Genomic DNA, 22,624 nt, shown 5'->3' with positions numbered 1-22,624 from the left:
AGGGTGGGCAAGGGACCAGAAGGTGAGTGAGCAGAGCTGATATCCTAAAGCTGTGTTTCAGATCTCCAGAAATGCCTCATCCCGCTCCTAAATTTGAATAATATAATAAGGGAAAATTCACATTTTACAAACCCTCCGATTTTCTAGGAAACCACAGGAAAGTGATTGTTGGCAATGGTCCCTTCCTGCCTCTGATCGACGGTAAATACTTCACTAATTAATGCTCCAGGGAAAACGCCATGTTTACCCATCCAGGGTGGGCCCTCCTGCACGCTCTCACCTGAGCACCCCGTGCCTGGTGGTGGAGTGGCCGTAGGTGTATTCTCTGGCACTGAAATAACTCAGTCCCCGCCCCCCTCCCCCCCCCCCCCCCCAATAACAAACCCTCCACAAATTGCAGCTATTAGCAAAGAGAGCTGTAGGAACTCTGCTCCCTGTTAATTTCCAAGGGTTTCTCCGGTCAAATCTCAGCCCAAGCTTGAAATACAACCCAATTTGCTTATTTCCTTACTTTGAATTTGCTACCTTGAAAACACTCAGTAAATCTAAAAATAAACCAGGCAAAGTCACATAGCGGTATGATGAAAAGGCAAAAGAGATCATCTTAAGTCAAGGGTGTATTCTGAATCACCTAGTTACAGCAGCTGGATGGGAACACAAATCAACATTTTTCTGATTAAAAAAAAAAACATGTTTGAAGGAAATCGGGGGCTTTTTTGCACTGTTTTCAGAAGCACGGGCGTTCCCAGCCCCCTGTGCTATTCCATCTGTGTTCTTAAGTCATTTCTCCTTGTTTTGATCTCACGCAGCTCTGACTGAAAGGATCACCTCATTAACTGTGCGGGAGCTAGGCCTCGCCACACCTAGGGAAGCTCTGTCTTCCCTGCCACTGACTTTCTGAGAACAAGTACAGCTATCTTCGTCTGAGGACTTATTTCCCAGAATGGAAATCGAGCACAGGGTTAGATCAGTGCAGTGCTACACCGTAGGAGGCTGTACTTCAGGCGGTAAGAATCTGGAAAGGCGATAAGAACTGCCTTGCGCTTTCCACAGCTTGAACATAGCGCAGTTTTTAAAGCCGGCGGAAGAAAGTGAGAAAAGAAGGCAGGGCTGTGGGTGGGTGGGGAGAAGGCATCAAAGTGTTCTCTTCTGCTCTGCCTGCTCCTGTCCCATTCATCTCTTATTTGCATGGCCCTGTTCTTCTGTTACCTTCACCCCCTTCGCCTGGCACCAAATGTCCTTGATTGATCCTCCCGTCAGATGAAGCAGAGTCAGGAAAAAGCAAGACCCCAGCACCCGGTATGAGGCAGGGGGTAAGGGTTGACAAAGAGTTGTGGCCTGGTTTATAGTTGTAGCCAGGAGAGAGAACTTTGGCTCTGAAATTGAAATGAGCTAAAGTAGGTAAGTGAGAAATACCTTAGTGTGGAAAAGTAGCAGAACATAGGGAACCAGGCCCAAGGTGCTTCAATGATGAGGAAAAGAAGGGGAATCTCGGCTTCCTGGCTGTAGAAGTCGGTAGATGTGACACCAAATGCAGACATGGACAACAAGAGCCAAGGAGCTGAGTTAGACATGGACCCGGATTCAAGATTAGGCATCCAACAGGTCTTGAGCTATAACCAAGAATAATGCCAAATTTCACTGGGGTTTCCCTGTCAGGTTCTGCACTAAGCATTCTCTGCTCATTTCCTAATTGCCACTTCTGATAACCTGGTAAGATGAAAATTGCTATCATCTTCACCTTAAAGATGCAGGTGAGTCTCAGACAAGGTTAGCTGCCCACATGTTTTATTCTGGTGGTTTTATTCTGTCCTATAACTAGGACACATGCTTGCCGAACTTCAAAATCCAAGATAAGTACTTTTTCCTCAAAGACATAATATTCTCTGTTTCTCGTATTTCCAGTTTGAAAAATATAGACAATACAGGGAAGTAAGCATGAGCCATAATTCTACCATGCAAAGTGGATGTAAAGCGGCGCTGTCCACTAGAAATATAATGTAACCTACATGGGATTTTAAAATTCCAAGTAGCCACATTAAAAAACAAAAAGAGACAGGGGAAATCAATCTAATAACAGCCTCTGTAACCCAATACACCCCAAATATTTTCATTCCGCATGTACTTGCAACGTGTAATCAAGCTAATGTTATTTAAGGAGATGTTTTACGTTCTTTTTTTTTTTTTTTCATACTAAGTCTTCGAAACCCAGTGTGGCTTCTATGCTTATAGCATATTTCATTTAGGACCAGCAAGAGGTGGCTGGTGGCTACAGCACAGCTTAAATAGCCTTTGTCACCCCCCTTCCTCAAAATAGCAGGGTCCCCTATTTCCTTCTGTTCCCATTTCCCCACCTGCTCCCTTCCCAGCCACATACCCAGACAGTCCTGTCACACCAAGGACACCCCTGGCCTGAATTGATCATCCTCAGGTCTGACCACGCAACCCAGGTTGATCCTCAGCCATGGTGCAGACACGTTTTATCCATCCTTTCGCATAAAGCCTTCCATGTAAGGGGCACTACAAAGTAGCTCAAGCCTAAAGAATAAGGAAAGCACACACTTGTGTTTTGCATTGCTCTTCCTAAAGCTTGCCTAGTCACTTTGGAATAGCACAGATTGTGCCAAATCCCTGGCGAGGATGTTGGGATACACTTCCTCTACCTCACGAGAGGTGGGGAAAGCGGCTGGTGTCTTTCCCCCTGTGTGAGAGAGAGAACTTTGTTCTGGGAAAATGGAGCTTTGGGCTTATAGGTACAGCCAGCAACCGATGAGAGGTGTGTGCCCGTGGGCGATTGTCACACACTGGGGCAAGGGGGACCAAGCCAGCATCCTTGTACAGTTTGTCGTTTTCTAAGGGCGGGTGATGGCTCACGTTCACATTTGAAAAAAGTTCATTATTTCACATGACACATCGTTGAGAATAAACATCACATCCAAAGGTGGTTTTATTCTGGCTGTTTGCAACTGGGGGCCAGCTCCAGTCCCAGCTACTCTGCGGCGGAGACAAAGCTTTAAAGTGTTCTTCACGCCTTAATAGAGCATATTAAAGATCTGGCTAACTTTACATTTGGCTCCCATCAATTTGGACTTGTATATCACACTTGGAAAAATCTATAGCGCTTTGCTCTGTGTGGTGTAACGTGCAGACCGCAGTTAAATAACTTGAGTGTGAACTTGAATGGAGATCAGTGAACTGAACCCAGTCTTTAAAGTAGGTAAACAGTTTTAACTGAATTATGGATAGATCTGCATTGTACTCCAGACAGCCTTGTGCTCTGGCTTAAGAAATACCTTCAGATTTTATCTTTTTTTCCCCCCCTATATAAGGTACTTCCATTTTTCCTCTCTGATCACTACACTAAAATGACAAGGACCATTAGGCGGTGACACAGACTTGTTCTTTAAGAAGTTGTTTAAGAGACAGAAGGAATGCCCACGCGCAGCAGCATCCCGCACCAAGCCTGGCATTTCCGCAGCATCCAGCTCGGATTAGTCTGCAGAAGGGCACTAAGCCACCGCCAGAGACCGCCGGCCTTCATACACCTGACTGGGCTCCGCTTGATCCCCTCTAACCTTTAAAGTGGAGGCAGCTATTTGTCCCCAGAACTCCTCTCAGAGTCATCAGAGAGCCGGAGACAGGAGAGAGACCCGCCGGAGAACCCCTTTATCCCACAGATGTCGGAACTGAGGCAAAGTGATTCACTCAGGATCTCAGGAGGAATGGGGGGCAGGATGCCTTTGATCTTGCCATACTGCTCAGAACACTGAATTCTACCCTAAATTGACAATCAAGCCCATCACATTTAAATGCAGTTATGTTTTTCAGTTGTAGGCTCAAGTGCTGACATGCACAGCATGGAATGCCATGAGAGGCAGGGCCCGCTCAGACCCCAGGGAAAGTGGGCACATCTCAATATTCTGTCTGGATTCAGTCTTAGAGCCGTGTCTCTCGAGAACAGGCACAAAGCTCTGAAGCACAAGTACCCTCCTCCCCCCAAACACACACAGACCCTTTTTAAAAAAGATTTCAGAGAGGAAAGGAGAGGGGGAGAGAGAAGAACATCAATGATGAGAGAGAATCATTGATCGGCTGCCTCCTGCACACCCGCTACTGGGGATTGAGCCCGCAACCTGGGCATGTGCCCTGACTGGGAATCGAACCATGACCTCCTGGTTCACAGATGCTCAACCACTGAGCCACTCCGGCTGGGGTCACCCACCCTTTTTTGAAGTTTAGTCAAAGGGAGCTGAAGAATGTTTAGAAAACAGAATATGATTCTACATCAAGACTTGGTAACCAGTCCTATAAGGACTCTATCCATCTGTCCATCCATTCATCTATCTGTCCATCCTTCTATGTATCTTACATAAGTATCTGCTAGAGAAGAATACTTAGCTAGTACTAAGCAGAAAAACTCTGGACATTTGATCTTTCCCTAAGCAAAGATGTTTTCTGTGACTTAAAGAAATCCCGAAGATGTGCTGTTCCACCTGGTGTTGGAGTCCCATTTTACTGAATCATTCATGCCCTGGGGTTGCCGAGGGGGTGTTGAGTGTGCTTTAGGATTCCTGTGACGAGTATAGTTTCTCCATCCTTTTCCTGCCCCAACATTCTAACTTCTCTCTAACCCTGGCTGTAGTGATCAGGAGTTAGATTAGCCCCCTATACAGCCCAATTTAGTTCTCTGGACTCTGTTTATTCACTCAGCAAAGACTTTTCGATGGGCTGGAACCTATTATAAACCCTGTTCTAGGCACTGATTATAAAAAGCAGAGGAGACAGGGCAGCCGCAGCCTGGTGACAGTTTGAAGGGTCATGAGAGCAGTCTAGACCCGTGGTCGGCAAGCTGCGGCTCGCGAGCCACATGCAGATCTTTGGCCCCTTGAGTGTGGCTCTTCCACAAAATACCACAGCCTTGGGCGAGTCTATTTTGAAGAAGTGGCGTTAGAAGAAGTTTAAAAAATTTGGCTCTCAAAATAAATTTCAATCATTGTACTGTTGATATTTGGCTCTGTTGACTAATGAGTTTGCCGACCACTGGTCTAGACAGAGCATATGGCAGCAGTGAGAGGGGCTAGCTGACCTTCACAGGGGATGGAGCACTCAGACAAATTAAAAGAGAGGAAGAGTGAGTCTGGAAAATAGCAGTCAGGCAAAGACACCACCACATGAGCAAGGAATGGAGGAATGCTATGCCTGCTCACCTTCTGAGAGTTGTAAGGCTCAGTGGGACCAGGACAAAGGGGAGGGGAGAGACAGGGGAGGGGAGAGACAGGAGTGGGGAAGGAGGGTGGTTGGAGAGCACTCCATCAGGGTCTGCAGACAATAAATCACCTTGCATGTAGTACGGTGAGCAACATCTGCTTGACAACTGACATTTAAATAGCAATTGCCAGTAAGAGGTAAGAATATGGTTAGTCGAATGAAGAGCCATGAAGAGACAAATTCATCCAATAAAAGGTTTTAGCATTTTTCTCAATTTATATTTTTGTGTTTGCCAATCTGCTTCTGCCCTCCAGTTGAGACACTGATGACACTCATTGACTCTGTCCAACACAAGGACCCCAAATCAGCACTGACCTTGATTTAGTCTCTAACCTCTAAGAGAGTGGTTCTCAAATGGGGGCGGGAGGAGGGGGCGGTTCCTGGAACAGTAGCATTGGCCTCACCTAGGAACTTGTCAGAAATGCACGTCAGGCCCCAATCCAGATTTACTAAACCAGTGGCTGGGGCTGGGGCCCGGCAGCCTGGGCCTCACAACCCACTGGTTGACTCGGATACATCTGAGAACCACTGAACTAATTGAGGTAGAGACCAAATCTGTGGGCATTTGGGGGCCCTATCACTGTCCTGTGTTTGCTTTCGAAGCATCACATTGAGTGTCTGCAGTCTGAGCAAACAGAACTCCTCCCTCTAGTCCCTCTCCATGACAACCACCCAGCCAATCCCTCTCAGTCCTGAGCACAGCCCTCCCCCGGTCCTGTCTCCCACCTTCTCTCCTTTGTCACTCTGCTCCCCTCTTTTCCCTTCTCCCTTCTTTTCCCCTTTCCCCTGTTTCTCCTTTCTTTACATGTTTCTCCTGTGGGTAAACCAATGGCTTCTATCCTTTCCTTTTTGTCTGCTTTTATTCCCCTTCCTCCCCTCCAACTTTTCCAGAGTTCACCACAAACCAAGCCATACACAGCCTTGCTTATGCTACCAGCACACACCTCTCGCTTACCATCATTTTCTTGGATGACTTTGAGAAGGTGACTGCTTCAGCTGCAGGCAAGTTCCTTAATCGCTAACAGGTGGCTGCCTGGGACGTGGTCACCACACATTGCCAAGTTTTCCAAAGAAAAGCAAGAGGCTTCGGAAGCCACACAGACAGGATGTGAGGGCTGTGCGCGTTGGCTGTGCACTGAGCATCTCAGTGCTCTGTGCCCTCTGGCCCTGCCAGGGCTTGCCTGGACACCTCTGGTCACCTTCACAGTGACTCATCAGCTAGTGACCTTCATTGACACTGGTCTGCCTTCGTGCCCTTTTTCCTTCTGAGAAACGTTCTACAGGAGAAGATAGAGGACTGCCGGGATTCAGTTTTCAGAGAAGGGCATAGGCCACAGCTTTAAATGATGGAAAGGCCACAGCTGGCTGCTTCTGTCCGAGAAGACAGATGGCCTGATGCCCTGTCCTCACTGCAGCTATTTGATGGAGCCCAGGAAAGGACTCTCTCCCCACTGTGGCCCCAACCACCACACGGAGGCCAGAGACCTATTCCTAATGGCCTGCAAGTTGCTCAGCATCCATCCATCTCTCTCTGTTCTGCAAGCTTCCGTATTAAACACACACACACACACACACACACACACACACACACACACACACAAACTGAATTGCTACAACCACAGATAAATATCTAAAACAAGTCCTCCTGTCTGGAGCTGTAGGACAGCCACGTGCATGCAAAGCCAGCAGCATGCAGGGCCGTCGCTGTGGTCTAGTGCCTCCGTTCCGTGATGACTGCATGGCAAATGATTCAGGGAACCATTAATAAATATTTTTCTACGTGGATCTTGATTGTATGCACCTGTGTGGGGCTTTCTATGTAAACCATCTTCCAACCCTACAGCTAGTCAAGTCCTCGTGTTCAGTATCTTCAGAAGCTGTAGCTGGTTCTCAGCAGGACACGGCCCAGGAGTGGGTGGTGGTCAGGGGGGCCATGGCCCCCCATGCCGGTGGGGAAGCTGTGGTCCATGTGATGGCTGGGCCACCCCAGCACTGGCCCAGACACTGACTACTTCTAATAGGCTGCAGTTTCTAACAGAGTTTAGTCCCTGCAAATGGGAGAGAATGAAAGCCCCAGAATGTTAGCACTAAAAGGCCTCGGAGATAAATCCCCTGGTGAGCCAGCAGAATCCCCAGAGAGTAGGACAAGGGGCCCAAATTCAAGCAGCCCAGGAGCCCAGCACAAGGCCTCCCAGTGCGGCGGTGTTTGCACTGGTCATGCACACCCTCGAGGCTGAGCGTCACCCGGCAGCCCCCCAATGAAACAGCGCCAGGCCCAGGGCACGCCGCAGAGGCAACCGGGCATTTCAGGAGTGTGGGGCCAGTTACCTGCTGGCAGCTCCTGCTCCGGGCCTCTCCCTGGCCCAGGTCCCTGCCTGTGCTCCCTCTGTGGACCCTCGGAGAACCAGCGCTGAGTGCTGTGACTGAGGAAGGCCAGGCCCAGTGGGGGAGCAGCCCCCAGTCTGTTCTCCGTTCTGGGTTCTCCAGGCGTCTGTGTTGATCCCTCTGCCTAGACCACGTGTTCTTACCCTCTGCTCTCTCTCCTCCTCTGTCCCTCTCTCCCTCCACCTCTCACCCCAACTGCCCATGCGTTGTGCAGCTCTTATTCTAGGTCTCTGCTTAGGGTCACTGCCTCCAGGAAACCTTCCTGGTCTCCACAGGCTACATCCAATTCTCTCCGTGAGCTCACTCCTGCCCCTGCCACCATAACGCTGCAGTGTCAACTGGGCCATAAACCCCATGAAGGCAGGAGTCTCCATCCTCACTGCTGTATTCTCAGCACATAAGAAAATCTTTACAACCGTAACTATTCAGTCCACGTGGTGGGAGGGAGGGAGGGACTTGCAGATCCCAGGTGAGGAGCTGGTTAGGAGGACGCTCAACGTTTATGCGTTTACCAGATGCATATAGAATCCATTTGAAGCAGCTTCCCTGACAGAGAGGTCAGTACTAACCCTGCTTTCTCATTCAAACAGAAACAGAACCCCCAGGCCCAAGAAAGCCAAGAACCCCCAAGACTAACAGGTCTAGACAGGGGTGAGGAGTCCCTGGTTCTAAGAGTGCCCTCAGGAGCCACAAACTTTAGCCTCCCACCCTCGGTGTGCAGCCAGACCTGAGTTTTCTACACTAAGAACTCCTTTCTTTTCCTTTCTCTTTATGAGGTACAGAGTCCAGGTAACAGTCAACAGGTGAAACAAAAGAGCCACATTTACTAATAGGACATGTTGAAGGACATACACTTGTCCCAAAGTAAGTCCCCTCAGGGGCTCTCTAAATCACAGTCTTCTGTGAAGATGCTACAAGTCTTTGTCAGAGAAGCTGCAGGCCAAGACCCAAAGCATAAGTGTTGGGTCTACAGCCCAGGGGAAGCTTAAAAAGGAAGAAAAAGCACATAGAAAAGCATCTGCTAAAAGTGGTCAGAGACTGTGTCTGTACCATATGCTACAAGGCCTCAGGAGAACGACTCTTGCCACCGTAACCCCAACTTTCCATTGAACACAACTTGGTTGTCGAGGGAGAGAGTTTGGGGAGAGCAGAACATGACTATGGCCTGATGGACTTCCCCCCGCCCCCTGCTCTATGCCCATCACACATTTTCCCATAATGTAGGCCCTGACCTCTCGAGCTTCACCTGATCCACCCACCAAGGGATGATCAGCTAAAGCTCAGGCTCCCATTTGTAACAAGAGCTGCTGAGATTATTGAGATAGTGGTTGTAAAGTGCTAAGTACAGTGCCTGCTGCCAGGTAAGGGCTCACAGTTATAACCATCACCAACTCCAAGGTCATCTTGATCTCCACCCTCATCACCACCACCTCCTCTGCCACCTCCCCACCAACATCCTTACTGCCTCCAAGGCAGCTCGGAGGTCAGAGACCTAGGGGTAGGCTGACTAGAACCAGAGGTCGTCAGACACCTTCCAATCCTAAACTCACAGGAAGGCCCAGGAAGACTCCATGCTTTACCAGGATTATCCTGCTAATCAACAGCAGAGAGAGGACCAGACTTTAAGTCTCCTGATTTCCAGGCCACTGTTCTCGCCCCTACCTGGAAATGGGGCTCCCCCGTCTCTGCCTAAGGCTCTGACTGATGTATCCCTCTCCCAACACACATACACCTGGGTATCTGGGGGTTGAAGAAGCTAGAGAAACAAGAAGTGGGGGCTCTAATAAAGGAGGTAACTGATAGAAGGCAGCCTTGCAAGAAGAAGGAAAAATTCCCAATTCCAGAAGATGGATGGTGGAACCCCTTCCCAACTCCCTATCCTCACAATTCCTCTCCAGGAGGAATGGCAGCGGCATAGCTGCCTGATCATCTGGTAAGTTAGACTAAGAAGGTCTCCACTCCCAAAGACCCCGATCCTCGATTCCTTTCTCCACCCTCACTCTGCCCTTGGGCACAGACCCACACTCTCACCCAGTGTCCTGTGGCCACGTAGCCAGGCTCTGAGCTACGGTACAGAGGAGGGGGTAAGGGCAGTCAGATAGACTTGGGTTTAAATCTCAGGCTTGCTATTCCCAGCTGTATGGCCAGGGGCTCATATCTCTGTGAAGTGGATAATAGTATTCACTTCATGGGGTTATTGTAAGAAAAGCTAAACAAGATACATGCACATAAAGCACTGGGATGAAGGCAGCTCATATTACTCATTGCACTATCCAATCAGATGTTCTGCCTGGAGGTCATGCCAGCTAAAAGTAACACAGTGCATGGATATTTCAGACACTGTTCTAAGCATTTAACTTATGCTTGCTTACTTAAACCTTGCAAAAATCCCCACATTGAGGGCCACTATTGCATTTCATTGCTATTATGCAAATAAACAATTTGAGGTTTGGATAGGTTAAATGGCAGAGCCAGAAGTTAGACCCAGGCAGGTGGGTCCAGAGTCCATGCTTTTGGACACACTGCTGAGCTGCCTGCCCTCAGCTGGAGGACCCCTCAAAGGATCAAAAATCAAATGCTCACTGAGTCCCAAATTCAAATGAAGGCATTTCAATTCAAAAGGCCACAAGTTCAGGACTAGGTTCCCTGTGAGTGTCACGGTGAAGAAGAGAATCTTGGCTGTCAAGAAATAAAGACACCACCCCCCCCCCCCCCCCCAACACATCTCTATGACAAGGGAAGGTATCCTTCTTGAAAGGGCCTTTTCATATTTAAGGTGAACACAATGAACTCCAGTTATTGCAAGAGAGCTTGATGGAATTCAACAAAGCAAACGAGCTTTGAATAGAGTCTGGTGGGCTCCTCTCCTGCAGAATGTCTGCTTTTGATTGGATTTATTTTATGGGCGACAACAACCTCTACCCCACCCTTTCCTCATGCACAGGAAGAGTTCTGGGGAAGGACACTTTCCTAGGAAAATTCCTTAAATTCAGAGTTGAAGACTATTTTCGCCCATTACAGACTGGCTCTTCCCCTCCCCATAAATACAATCTAGAATAGATTTTGGTTTCAAAGTAAATTAGAAAATGAGTTCAGCTCCCTGTTATCTACTCAGATCATGTAAATTAGCAAAGACATTCCTAGAACAACCTATAGCCAAAGGTCAGAACAGGAGGCAAAAAATAAAATCAGCTGATGGGAGAGATACCCAAAGAGGCTCCTCACATAGGAGCTGGGCTCATACTGTGCCTGATGCACAGCGGAGGGTCTCAGCTGAAACCAGTAAAGCTGTCAGGGAAGTTGAAGCGATGGTATCAGGCTTCTGAGATAGGGTTCCGTATGAGAACCATCAGATGAAGTTGTTTCCCTGTTAATGACTTGAAAATGGAATTACAGTTGCATGACATGATAAAAATAATTTCCTCCTGGTGGGATTCACTTTTAATTGGGGCAAAAAGAACTCTGAGGAACATTAATTATAATCTCACCTATCCAAGTGCAGCAGTAACTGTCAGAGATGCACGTTATTACAGGTGGTAAATCCAGTCCAGCCCAACAATCATAGCATCCTGATTTAATGTTAAGGTAATCCCTCACGTGTTAGCTCACTTGCTGAGCACCTCCAGGTGCTGCCTTAGCTCTCTATCTTCTTCTCCCTCTCCCGCCCTGGAACCCCCTCCATGCCTCTGACTTGAAATTCCATCCCTAGGGATATACAATTCCCAAACCAATGTTGCCAGCCCTAGTAGACATCACAGCCAGACCCCTAAAGCCAACTGTCTACTCAACACCATGGCTTCAAGAGCTTATCTGCACCTATAATGGGACATGTCTAGACTGAATTAATGACCAGCTACCCACCCCCCTGCTCTCTCTCTACTGCTCCCAATCTTAATAAACTCTACATTCAATCACTGAGTTTTCTAGCTGGAAACCTACAAATTGTCCTGTTCCATTTCCTCCCTCTCACTCCCACAGTCAATCAATCCTCAAACCTGTCAGTTTTACCACCAAAATCTGTCTCTTTCTCACAATCTTCACTCCCAACCCCCTAATTGGGGCTGCCATCATCTCACACCTGGACTAGGCAGCAGCTTCCTAACTGGTTTTCTTCACAACTACTCTGGCCCAAGCCATTCTCCACTCGAGCCAGGATCATCTTATTAAACTGAAAAGTTCATGTCACCACTTGCTTAAAACCTTTCAGTGGCTTAGAATAGAGACCCAAATCCTTAACAAGTCCTGCAAGATCCTAGCTTCTTCCTTCGGGATCTCCTTCTACCAGCTTCCCTGATTACCATGTCTGTTCAGAACATCTGCCCCTGTCTCAGCACCTCTAACCCTCTCTTGCTTCCTGGAGCCTGCCAATTCCCTCCTGCCCCCAGGCTCATGCCCAGCCAGGCTCCCTTCTCCTTACCTTGCTAGTTCTTGCTCATTTTTCATTTCTTGCTGAAATGCCACTTCCTCTAGGAAGCTGAGACCTCATGTTAGAGCCCTATGTTATAAGCCCCATTACCCCATATTTGTTGGCTGCACTTTATGCATATAGACGTATTTAACTTAGAATGTGTGTCTTTTATGTCAGTCTTCTCAGACATGTGTGTTCCATTGGGTTAGGGGCTAGGTCTGTCCTGTTCTATGTCTGCAGTGCCTTTTCAATGTCTGGCACATGGTAGATGCACAATACAGGTGGGAAGACCTACCAATTTGGCATTCCTGACCAGGTAACAAGATAGATGGGGTTGGGGCTGCTAGCACAATTTTTACTGATAAAAAGGGTGACATGCATTACATTGCACCTGATTTGGTTCAGTTTACAAAGTAAATGAGTAGAAGACAGAAAGCCTGAAATCTGGGATCTTCCAATCCAGGATGTTTACAAATTCAAGTACATCACCCCAGCAATCTCATCTCCCAAGTCTGTAATCCTCTCTTCCAGAAATCCCATCCTGCACCCTCTCCCAGAGCTTAGCAGAGAGAGGGAGGAAGCCTAGGACCTTTCCCAGGAGCGACTGAAGATTTTCATCCAACCTTTGTCTAGAAGGACCTGCATAAGTGAGCAACACATTCCAATCACAAAAACCTGGGCTTTCTGACCTGGAAAGGCCTCAGAGATGACACAGGAGTTTCCCCACCTGGAAAAGGAAGGGTTAACTTAGACTTCTGTGGCCCTTGCCAGCTATAAATTTCTGGTTGTTTAAATTCCCTGGACTCCAGGATCCTCATCTAAAAATTATGGGTGGTATAAATCACAGGCATATTGTGCAAATTAGACAATATACCTCCACTTTTTAGTCTTTCCAGGTACACAAATTCAAGGGATTATAAGCATTCCTTTGTGTAAAGTCCTTCGTGATACCTAATTGCCTTTACCCTTGCTACTCAGAGTGTGGCTATGGCATTCCCCAAGAGCTTGTTAAAAATGCAGGCTGTAGATTGGAAGTTCCAACAACCTCCTCCTTGGGTTCAATTAATTTGCTAGAGTGGCTCACAGAACTCAGAGAAACATTTCACAGACTAGATCACCAGTTTATCATGAAAAGATGTAACTTGGGAACAGCCAGATGAAAGAGATGCTTAGGGCAAGGTCTGGGAAAAGGATGTGGAGCTTCCCTGTCCTCTCTGGGGTGCCACTCACCCCATGTGTCTATGTGTTCACCAACCCAGAAGCTCTCCAAACCCAGTCCTTTGGGGGTTTTATGTTGGTTTCAATACATAGGCATGATTGATTAAATTATTGGCCACTGGTGACTGGACTCAATCTTTAGCAGCCTCTCTCCTCTTCCCAGGGGTGGGACTGAAACTTCCAACCCTCTAATCACCTTGTTGGTTCTCCTGGCAACCAACCCCCATTCAGAGGCAATCTCCAAAAGTCACCTCGTTAACGTAACAAAAGACATTTTGATTGCCCTCATCACTTTGGAAATTCCAAAGGTTTTTAGGGGCACTGTGCCAGAAATGGGGATGAAGACCAAATATATATATTTATTATTATAAATTACAATATCATAGTCACTACTGGTAAAGTAGATATCAGATTTTGTGCTTTCCTAGAATTAAATCCTCCTTTCCTTCAGTAAAAGCACCCTGACAGTCCTTTGAGGAACTATTATTCCCAACTCAATCTCTGACGTTCAGGTTCAGGTTGACTCCACTCTCCATCTCTAAAGGTAGTTAGATAAGGAAGGAGTGGATAATCAGAGTCACTGTGGCTGGTCAGTGATGGGCAAGGAACCCAGTCAGGCCAACCAGGGACGTATGCTGGAACCACTGGGAAATAAACACTCCACTACTGGTGCTACACCAGGAAAATATAAGCCTGTACGCCTGTGTCCATGACTGCCCCAACATGGGAGAGCCTTCCTTCAAACTGATGCCAATGCAAAGGAAAGCAAAGTGAAGGATAAAGCAAGACAGAGGGGGAGGGATTTCAACATTATTTGAGACTAGATTCTGCCAGGTCTGAAATAAGATCTACCCAGGGATTTTTTAAATTACATGAACTAATAATATATTTCTTACTTTATTTTGCTTAAGCCAGTTTGAATATGGTTGTCTCTTACTTCCAACCATAATAATCCTAATTATATAAATGTCTTTAATTTAGTGACCTACAGAGTCTCTAAGTCTCCCAAAATAACATCACTCAGTCTACCGGGTGTAGCCTGAACCTCTCTTCCTGTAAATAAACATTTCCTCTTGCACATTTGAAATAAAAGAGAGTGGGAGCCATGGATGCTCTCCACCAGTGATACCAATGGGACTTTACCTTCTTGAAGTCTGATCTTGCCTTTCTCTTTATTGACTAAAGCAACCCAATCCTTTCCTTTCATAGGAAATCTATACTTATTTACTTGTTTCCTTTTGCAAAAAAACAAAAAACAAAGAAAAACCAACTAGCTAATCTTTCTCTCCCCTCATGCAAGGTGTAGAACTTAAAGTTAAAAGGGATATCAGAGGGCATTCCAGTGGAGCCGTATTTTGGGGTCAGTGAAAGAACAGGGTGAGTGCTGAGCCTGACACCATCAATGGCTGAGTCTCTCACTTCCAGGTCAGTGCCTCCCCTCCACCTCCCAATATTCCAACAAATATCAATTGTTTTGCAATGATCTTGCACACAATCAAAGGCACTTATGTGTTCATTTAAACATTGAATATTTATCAAAATGCTTTTCAAGAAAGTTAGACTCTAGTCTAAGTTCTGTACTAACCAGCTATGGAATCTTGGGGATGTCATTTACCTATTCAGGATTTTTTTCATTAGTAAAATTAGATGTTGGACTAAGAGAATCATAAAACATCATAAATTTAATAATTCTGAGGCAGATCACAACAGTGGGAGAGCTGAATGCTGGATCAGCACCATCTGGGAATAAAAATTCATCCCAATATTGGTCTCTTTAAAGGTGAAAATAACCAGAAAAGATGCAGGAAAGGAGGGAAATAAGGGCTCTGCGAGCCTGTGTACTACAAACAAGATGCTTCTAAGATGTTTCTTACCTGAGTCCCTGGTGCCCTCATATTTGCCTTTTAAATCTTGTTAAAACTGGAACACACTGTGTGTTGACCATTTGAGTTTGTCCAAATAGCCTAGGATGATCTTGGTTTACAACATTTGTCCCAGCTTATTTATCATTTGCTCCCTCCTTTTACTTTCAAAATTGTTCCAGAATCAACAAGGGACTCACAGAGAATATATGAATGAAGCATTCCCATAAAACAAGATAAAGGTAGACAATCAAATGTACGAAAGACGTGAACCGGCACTTCACAAAGGAAACTATCCAGATGCAAAGATGTTCCACATCATGAAGCTTCAGGAAAATCAAATTAAAACTGTAGTGTGATATTATCACACACTCATCAGAATAGCTAAAATAAAAATATATGAAATAAAAAACATGCACAGGCAAGGATATGGAGCAACTGGAACGCTCATACTGTCACTCCTAGCAGGAGTAAATTGGTCCAACTACTTTGTAAAAGGATTTGGCCGTCTCTACTAAAGCTGCACGTATGCATAACCCGTGACCCAACAACTCCACTCCCAGGTGTACGCCCACAGAAATGCATGAAATATGTCCACCTAAAGATATCACCAATGTTCACAGCAACCTGTGTCCATAACATTTCCCAAGTGGAAACTGCCCCAAAGCTCCATAGTGGTTGAATGTGTGGATAACTTGTGGAATATTTGCACAATGGGATAGAAACTATGCACTGCATACAGCAGTGAGAATCAGCAGAATACAACGGCACCTACAACATGAGTGAATCTCACAAACATAATGTTGAGGGAAGAATGCAGACAAGAAGTTACATGCTATATGATATATACAATGCAGACAAGAAGTTACATGCTATATGATATATACAAAGTACAAGAACAGAAAAAGCTAATATATGGTGTTGGAAGTCAGGATAATGGTTATTCTTGTGGGGATAACTGCAAGGGGACAAAAGGAGATTTTGGAGTATTGATAATAATCTATTTCTTACCTGCTTATGTGAATGTGTTCAAGCTATAAACTTACAATATGTGTACTTTTCAGTATGCAAGTTATACTTCAAAAGTTCAAAAAACTAAGTATTCTGGCATGGACAATACATGTCATGATCACTATTATGGGTTTGTGTCCCCCCCAAAATTTATATGTTGAAGACCCAACCCCCTGTACCTGAGAATATGACTGTACTTGGAAGCAGGGTCTTTAAGTAGGTGATTAAGTTAAAATGGGTTCATTAGAGTGGGCCCTACTCCAACAGGACCCGGATGCAGACAAGACAGAGTAACAACCATGTGAGGACACAGCAAGAAGGTGGCCATCTGCAAGCCAAGGAGAGAGCTCTCAGAGGAAACGAAACCTGCTGAGCTCTTGATCTTGGACTTCTGGCCTTTAGAACTGTGAGGAAATAAGTGTGTGTTGTCTGAGCTACCCAATCTGCGGTATTTTGTTATGGTGGCCCTAGCACACTAATAGAGTCACGCTGGTTATTTTAGCTCCTTTTACTCATGGTATTTATATATAAGCACTTTCCTGGGAAGTAGAAGAGGCTCAGCTGCCATGGGTGGAGTGTGTGTGTGTGGTGGTGGGGGGGGTGCTCCTCTACCCCAGCATCGGCTCCCAGGCTGCTTCTGGCTTTCCCTTCATTCTAGACTCCTTTCTAGATGAAGGAGGAGAGATCAAGCCTCCTTCCTAAGGCAATTGTGCTGGCTTCCCATCTTTGAAGCAATCACAACAGTAAGAGCGATGGAATTTTTGTTGAATAATCCAACATTTTTAAAGCTAGAAGAGACAACAAAGATCATCTCATCCAACCCTCTCTTTTCTAAAGGAGGAAAGCAAGGTCCTCCTTTAGAAAAGAGAGGGTTGGATAAGTTGGGAAGTTTACCCAAAGTCACAGAGCCAGTTAGTGACAGAACCAGGACTAAATCTGCCCTGAGCCCCAATTTCCAGACCAGGGCGTGGCTTCCTCTCCCAGGAGGGTGGAAGGAAGAAGAGGAGAGGAGGGAATACTTTAGCTTCCTTTAGAAGCGGCACCTACACAACTTTACTGTCCCTCATGCTCCCCCACTCTCCTCACCCCCGCTGCCCCTTCAGGACTCCCTGCCAGTGCCTGGAGCCTGGCTTTGGGATGTGGCTCCTCCACTGTGTGGCTTCAGACAAGTCCCTGCAAGTCTGTGCGGAGGCTCTCCCATGGCCCGACCGGCACCTGCTGCCTTCAGAGGGCTCTCCCAGCAGGAGTCCTCCCTGCCCCTGGGGGACCTGAGGAGCCAGCCAGCATGAGTGGAGTTGGGAGGAACAGTGACCCTCTCAATGCACACGCCTCCATCTCCAGCCTGAGCTCTGTGGCACCACACCTGCACCCCATGGAAGGGGCTGCAAATGATAGGATGCAGGAACCAAAGGGCTACTCTGGGTTGCCTGGTCCACAGCCCAGGGGGTGCTTACAAATCCAGTCCCCACAATAACCTGGGAAGCTGGGCACCTTTCAGTCCACTGAGACAGGAACATAGACCGTCCAAGACTCCATCTAGAGCAGACGCGATGAGCCAGGGGTTTAATTCCGTGTGCCTCTGCCTCGCCATCCTCACCCCTTCTGTTGCACCCCAATTGCCCCTACTGTACCTCAAAATGGCAATTTGGTAAGTATTAGAGTAGATGGGCCATGTGCCCAGGTGATAGAGACTTCTCATGCCTGCCCATCCCATAAGGAGCTGGCAATGATGATGGCAAAACTGCCTCCTTTGCAGGACTCAACTAGACAACAAAGTAAAAATATGTGGGACTGGCCCTCTCCGCCCGGTCTGCTCACACCTTGGGCATCGGCAGTTCTAGACACAGGCACAGGGAGCCGTCAGCTGTGAGTCTAGGGCATGGGCAGCACCACCGGTGACACCTCTGTACCTGTTAACCTGCTCTCTGAGAGACACTTCGGGAAGGAGCTGAGGGAATTCACCTGAGCTCGGGGACCAGCTTCCGCTGGCCAGCTCCAGATGAGTGGGGACCTGGAAATCCTCCAGGGGCAGCTGGGGGGTGGGCTCTGGGCCCAAAGGAAAAGCACTCGAGCATCAGACATACATGGTGGGCCGCCCAGATCTCCCTGGGGAGAGGACGCATGGGAACTGCAAAGGCTGTGGTGTGACGAGTTAAATGGGGTGCACTGGTGAGGAGAGAGGATAAGAAAGGAGAGGGGCAGGGAAATGTCTGCATCCAGGAGCACTGGGGTGGGCAGGACAGACTTCCTGTAGAAGCAGGAATCGCATCCCAGGCCGCCCCTGGCTGATGCAGAACAGCTGATCCCATCCGGGCAAAGAGGCTCTGAGCTACATGGGTCCCCGTGAGGTAAGGTGTGGGCACGGTGGGCAGTGTTCACAGTGAGCCTGGGGGCAGCATGGCCTTTGAGATCCATAGTCTCAGGAAATTGCAATGGAGAGGGGGGGAAGGGGAGAAGATGTTTGAGTTGATAATGGGGTTCCCTCTCCCTCCCCAGATCATCCCTTGCATGACTGTCACACATTAAAAGGTGCGGAGAAACCTGGCACAGGGCACCAGGAGGCATCTGGGGAAGACCTCCAGTGTCCAGAGCTCACTCGTCTGAGGCCCTGCTGCGACATGTTGGGACCAACTGTGTGGGGAGCTGGGACCTCCTGTCTCAGGAGGGAACTGTGCTGTCAGGGGAGGGGACGACTTAGATAGCAGGCACTGACTCCCCAGCATCTGGGAAACTCTTTGTTTAGAACTGTCCAGTTGGGCAAAGGGCCCCTGGGTGACGAGGCTCAAGGGTTTCTAAGGCCCCAGGATCTGGTGGTGGCTGGCTCAGAAGGCTCGGAGCAGGGCCCAGGTGGAGGCCCCGATTGCCTCCGCAGACAGACAGCAGTGCTGATATGGCAGAGTCTGGAGTGGCAGTCTGGAGTGAGCAGAACTTGTCCCTGTTCTACCATAAAAGGACATGTGAACTCAAGTAGACAGCAGGACACAGTCCTCTGGTGACAGGGGCAAAGCTCCATCAAGGGTTGAAATGACTGAGCATGGTCCAGTCGTTCATTCATTCAAAACCCATTGGTGCCAGGCACACCCTTCCCCTTTGCTGCCCCACCCAGGCCATGGGACTCTGGCCCATGTAGAGGGTGGGTGGGGAGCAGAGCACCCTGTGAATAGCTAGTGGAAGGATCAGGGGGCAAGAAGGCCAAGGGAGTTGTGGGTCACATTCCCAGTGGGGAAAGGAATTGTCCCTTCCCGCCCCTCCCACCAGAGAAGGCATTGGCTGCCCAGTGAGTTGAGGAGCTGCTAGTCTCATTGGGCAAGGCCTGGGGACTGAGGCGGCTGGAGTCTGCAGCAGGGTAGGCTCGGCACTGAGGGGACTGAACAGCCAGGTCAGCGAAAGTAGGGGGTGTGCAGGAGGCAGCTGATCCATGTTTCTCTCTCATCCATGTTTCTAACTCTCTATCCCTCTCCCTTCCTCTCTGTAAAAAAATCAATAAAAAATATTTTTTTAAAAAGGGAAAGAAAGCCCAGGCAGACTACAGAGTCTGTGCCCCCAACCCCTATAACCCAACAAGTATGCCACTCAGGTAGGGCAGGGACTCTGTGCGCCCCTCAGTCTGGGATGGTGCATCCCCAGCCAAGTGCCCAGCCCAGGCCAGCTCCCCATCCGCCAGTGGGCCTCATTTCCTTGGGTTCATTGCCACCCGCACAGGAACTGGCTGTGTACTTAACTCTTCTTGATTCTTTGTCCTCATTTAGTCATAATAGAAGCTGTGTTCTCAATCTATTGTCACATTTATGATCCAGAAAGCCCTAATTTCCTGCAATAATCTTAAGTGACAATTCAAGGCTAAGTGTACTTTAATGTTTTGTAATGCTTCTAAAACAACATCTTGAAATTATAATACAGCACTTGAAATTACTAGTCTGAGTGAAAGAGGGAATGAACAACTTGAAAACTAAATAAAAATCTAGCAAATTGACCTAAGCCTGAAATAATGAGGTTCAACAAATTTCAGGGATGCAAATGGGAGAACCTGGGGTGACCTTTGTCAGGTGGTAGATGGCCTGGCTGCTGGAACAGACATGGAACTCGGGGAATGCCTTCTTCTTCCACCTTCCCTATTAACTGAGGAGGAGACAGCCAGAGCCTGCCCTCTGGGATTTCCCCAGAGTAGGAAAAGGAGGAGGATGTTTGAGGGAAACAAACCCCCCAGACCAAGGGGAAGCATTTTAGAGAAGAACCACAGTAGGGTAGCAGAGGGAGGGTGAGGCAGCATTGGGCCAGAGAGAGCCTCCTTCTGACACCCTAGGCGGTTCTCTGTAACTCCATCTGCCTCTGTCAGTGCTTGCTCTCTGCCACTGCTCATTTATCCCAGCCTTACTCCTAAGTAGCAGATGAGGACCCTGAGGCTCAGAGTGGTTAAGGGATTGATGCAAGTTCACAGAGTAAGCTGTGGGCCTGTTTGACCTCAGATCCAAGTTCAAAGCTAATACTCTTACTTTAGAGTAAAGAAAATATAATTGTTTTTAAAGTACTTACTTATAAAAAGGTTTTCATTAATAATAATAACCATTGAATAAATTTAAAGATAAACTGGGGAAAATACTTCCTATACATAGGACAAATGAATGCCAAATTGGCCCAATATGGAAAGAGCTCTTTGAAATCAATAAGAAAAGACTAATAATCCAAAAGGACAATAGACAGAGGATATGAACAGGCAATACTAATGGCAATAAACAAAAAAATAATCACTTTACCAATCTATGAAAGACATGTAAATCAAAACAGCAATTAAATCTCATTTCACCTTTCACAATGGCAGAAGTTTTAAAGATTGGCAATATACAGAATTGATGAGGTTCGGATATGGAAGTAGGGGAGAAGCATTCCCATTCACGGTTTAAAGAGAAAACCTGCTCAGCCCCCGTGGCGGCAGCTTTGTAATCCCCCCCCAGAATCCAGAGGCACATACTATTCCCCCAGGAACACCATCTGTTAGGACTCCAAGCCATAAAAATAGCTACTAAAATGTGCAAATATTTTAGTACAAGAAAGTTCATACCAGGAAAAACTATTACAGCCCAAATACCCAGCAATGGAAGATATTAAGTAATTATGGTACATCTACACATAGCTAAACAAATGAGGCAGCTTTGTGTGCACTGAAATCAATCCAAAGCTACCTTAAGTGGAAAAAGGAATCCACAAAACACATGCATAGTGTGACTGTATTATTGGGGGCAGGGGGAGTCAAGGAAATGTGTGCATGTGTCTGGTGTGCATTTGTGTTTGTGTATATAACCTCTGTAGAAGGTTTGCCAGATTCAACAGTGGATACCCCTGGGCAGGGAATTGGGAGAAGGGAAGGGAGTTTCCATTTCTACTTCATGTACTTATAAGGGCTGTGATTCTTCAAAACAACTTCGTTGGAAAAAAACACATTCTCCAAGAAGGTGGTAACAGAAATCCCAGATTTACACCTGGCACTGTGGAGAAGCACAATGCCCTTAGGAGCTAAAGCTGGATCAGAAACTGCCCTCAGAGACAACCCTACAGTAGATCCTACAAAACCGGCAGAATAAAGACCATGGCAAGACAGCAAAACTTCATTCTGCAGAGGTAAGGGGGCAGTGAGAGGCTGGAGATATTCTTAGTTATGCTTGCAATGGGCCTTGAGGAAAGAGTAGCATCTGGCTTGTTGAAAAGGAGGAAGAAGGTGTCCAGGAGGGGAGAACATGTAGGCACTGAGAGACCCTAGAGCTAGGCAGAGGGGAGGTTCGAACAGGTGGGCTAGGCTACCCCAGACAGAGGAATCCGTGGAGTTTCCGCTCATCCCACTACAGTCCCCCTCTGGCCCACTCTTAGAGCCAGGGTCACACTCAGAGCCTGTGTGAAGAGGTCAGACTGGAGAGTGGGGCTTCTACAACCTTCCCTTGGCATTGCCTCCAGGATCTCCTCTCTATGCTCCTTTCTTGAGCCCCTGGGCGCTCTCCCCCCTTGCCTTTCCCTACACTCAAACCCCCGTCACGGAGAAACTCTAGCTTTACTCTGCTTGGTAGGTGCCCTCTTGAATGTAAGGGCAGCTCAAGGAGTACAGAATGCTGGGGGAGCAGACAGATCTGAGCCAAACCCTGGCTCCACCTCTTCCTGGCTGGGCAAAGAACAACCTCTGACAGCCTGTTTTCTCAACTGCAAAATGGGAATATCACTAACCTCGTAGGGTTGCTGAGAGAATGATAAATAATAAGCAAGAGCAGACCTAGCTCAGAACCCTCAACAAATAGTAGCTCAAATAAAGGGCAGATATGGATTGACAAAGTATTTCAGGGTTCAGTAGAAAGCTCTAAGGGAAGGTTTTGAAGGGCATTTCTGTGAATTTCACCATGGTTACTTAATCTGTGCGGAGGGGTCACCTGCTGGAAGCAATTGGATCAGAGAAAGACAAGATTTCATTCATATGTGGAATTTAATGAGC

At 47.3% G+C, this 22,624-nt stretch overlaps 1 protein-coding gene across 1 annotated transcript in view; it reads right to left on the bottom strand.

Moving 5' to 3' along the window:
* Window positions 1-22,624, bottom strand: part of GPR39 (G protein-coupled receptor 39) — a 199,775-nt gene that overhangs the window by 1,563 nt on the left and 175,588 nt on the right. The gene's annotated exons all lie outside the window — the stretch shown is intronic.

Source organism: Eptesicus fuscus, chromosome 11 (genome assembly GCF_027574615.1).
Source record: "Eptesicus fuscus isolate TK198812 chromosome 11, DD_ASM_mEF_20220401, whole genome shotgun sequence".
Classification (NCBI taxonomy): Eukaryota; Metazoa; Chordata; class Mammalia; order Chiroptera; family Vespertilionidae; genus Eptesicus; species Eptesicus fuscus.
This window is presented reverse-complemented; position numbering and strand designations above follow the sequence as displayed.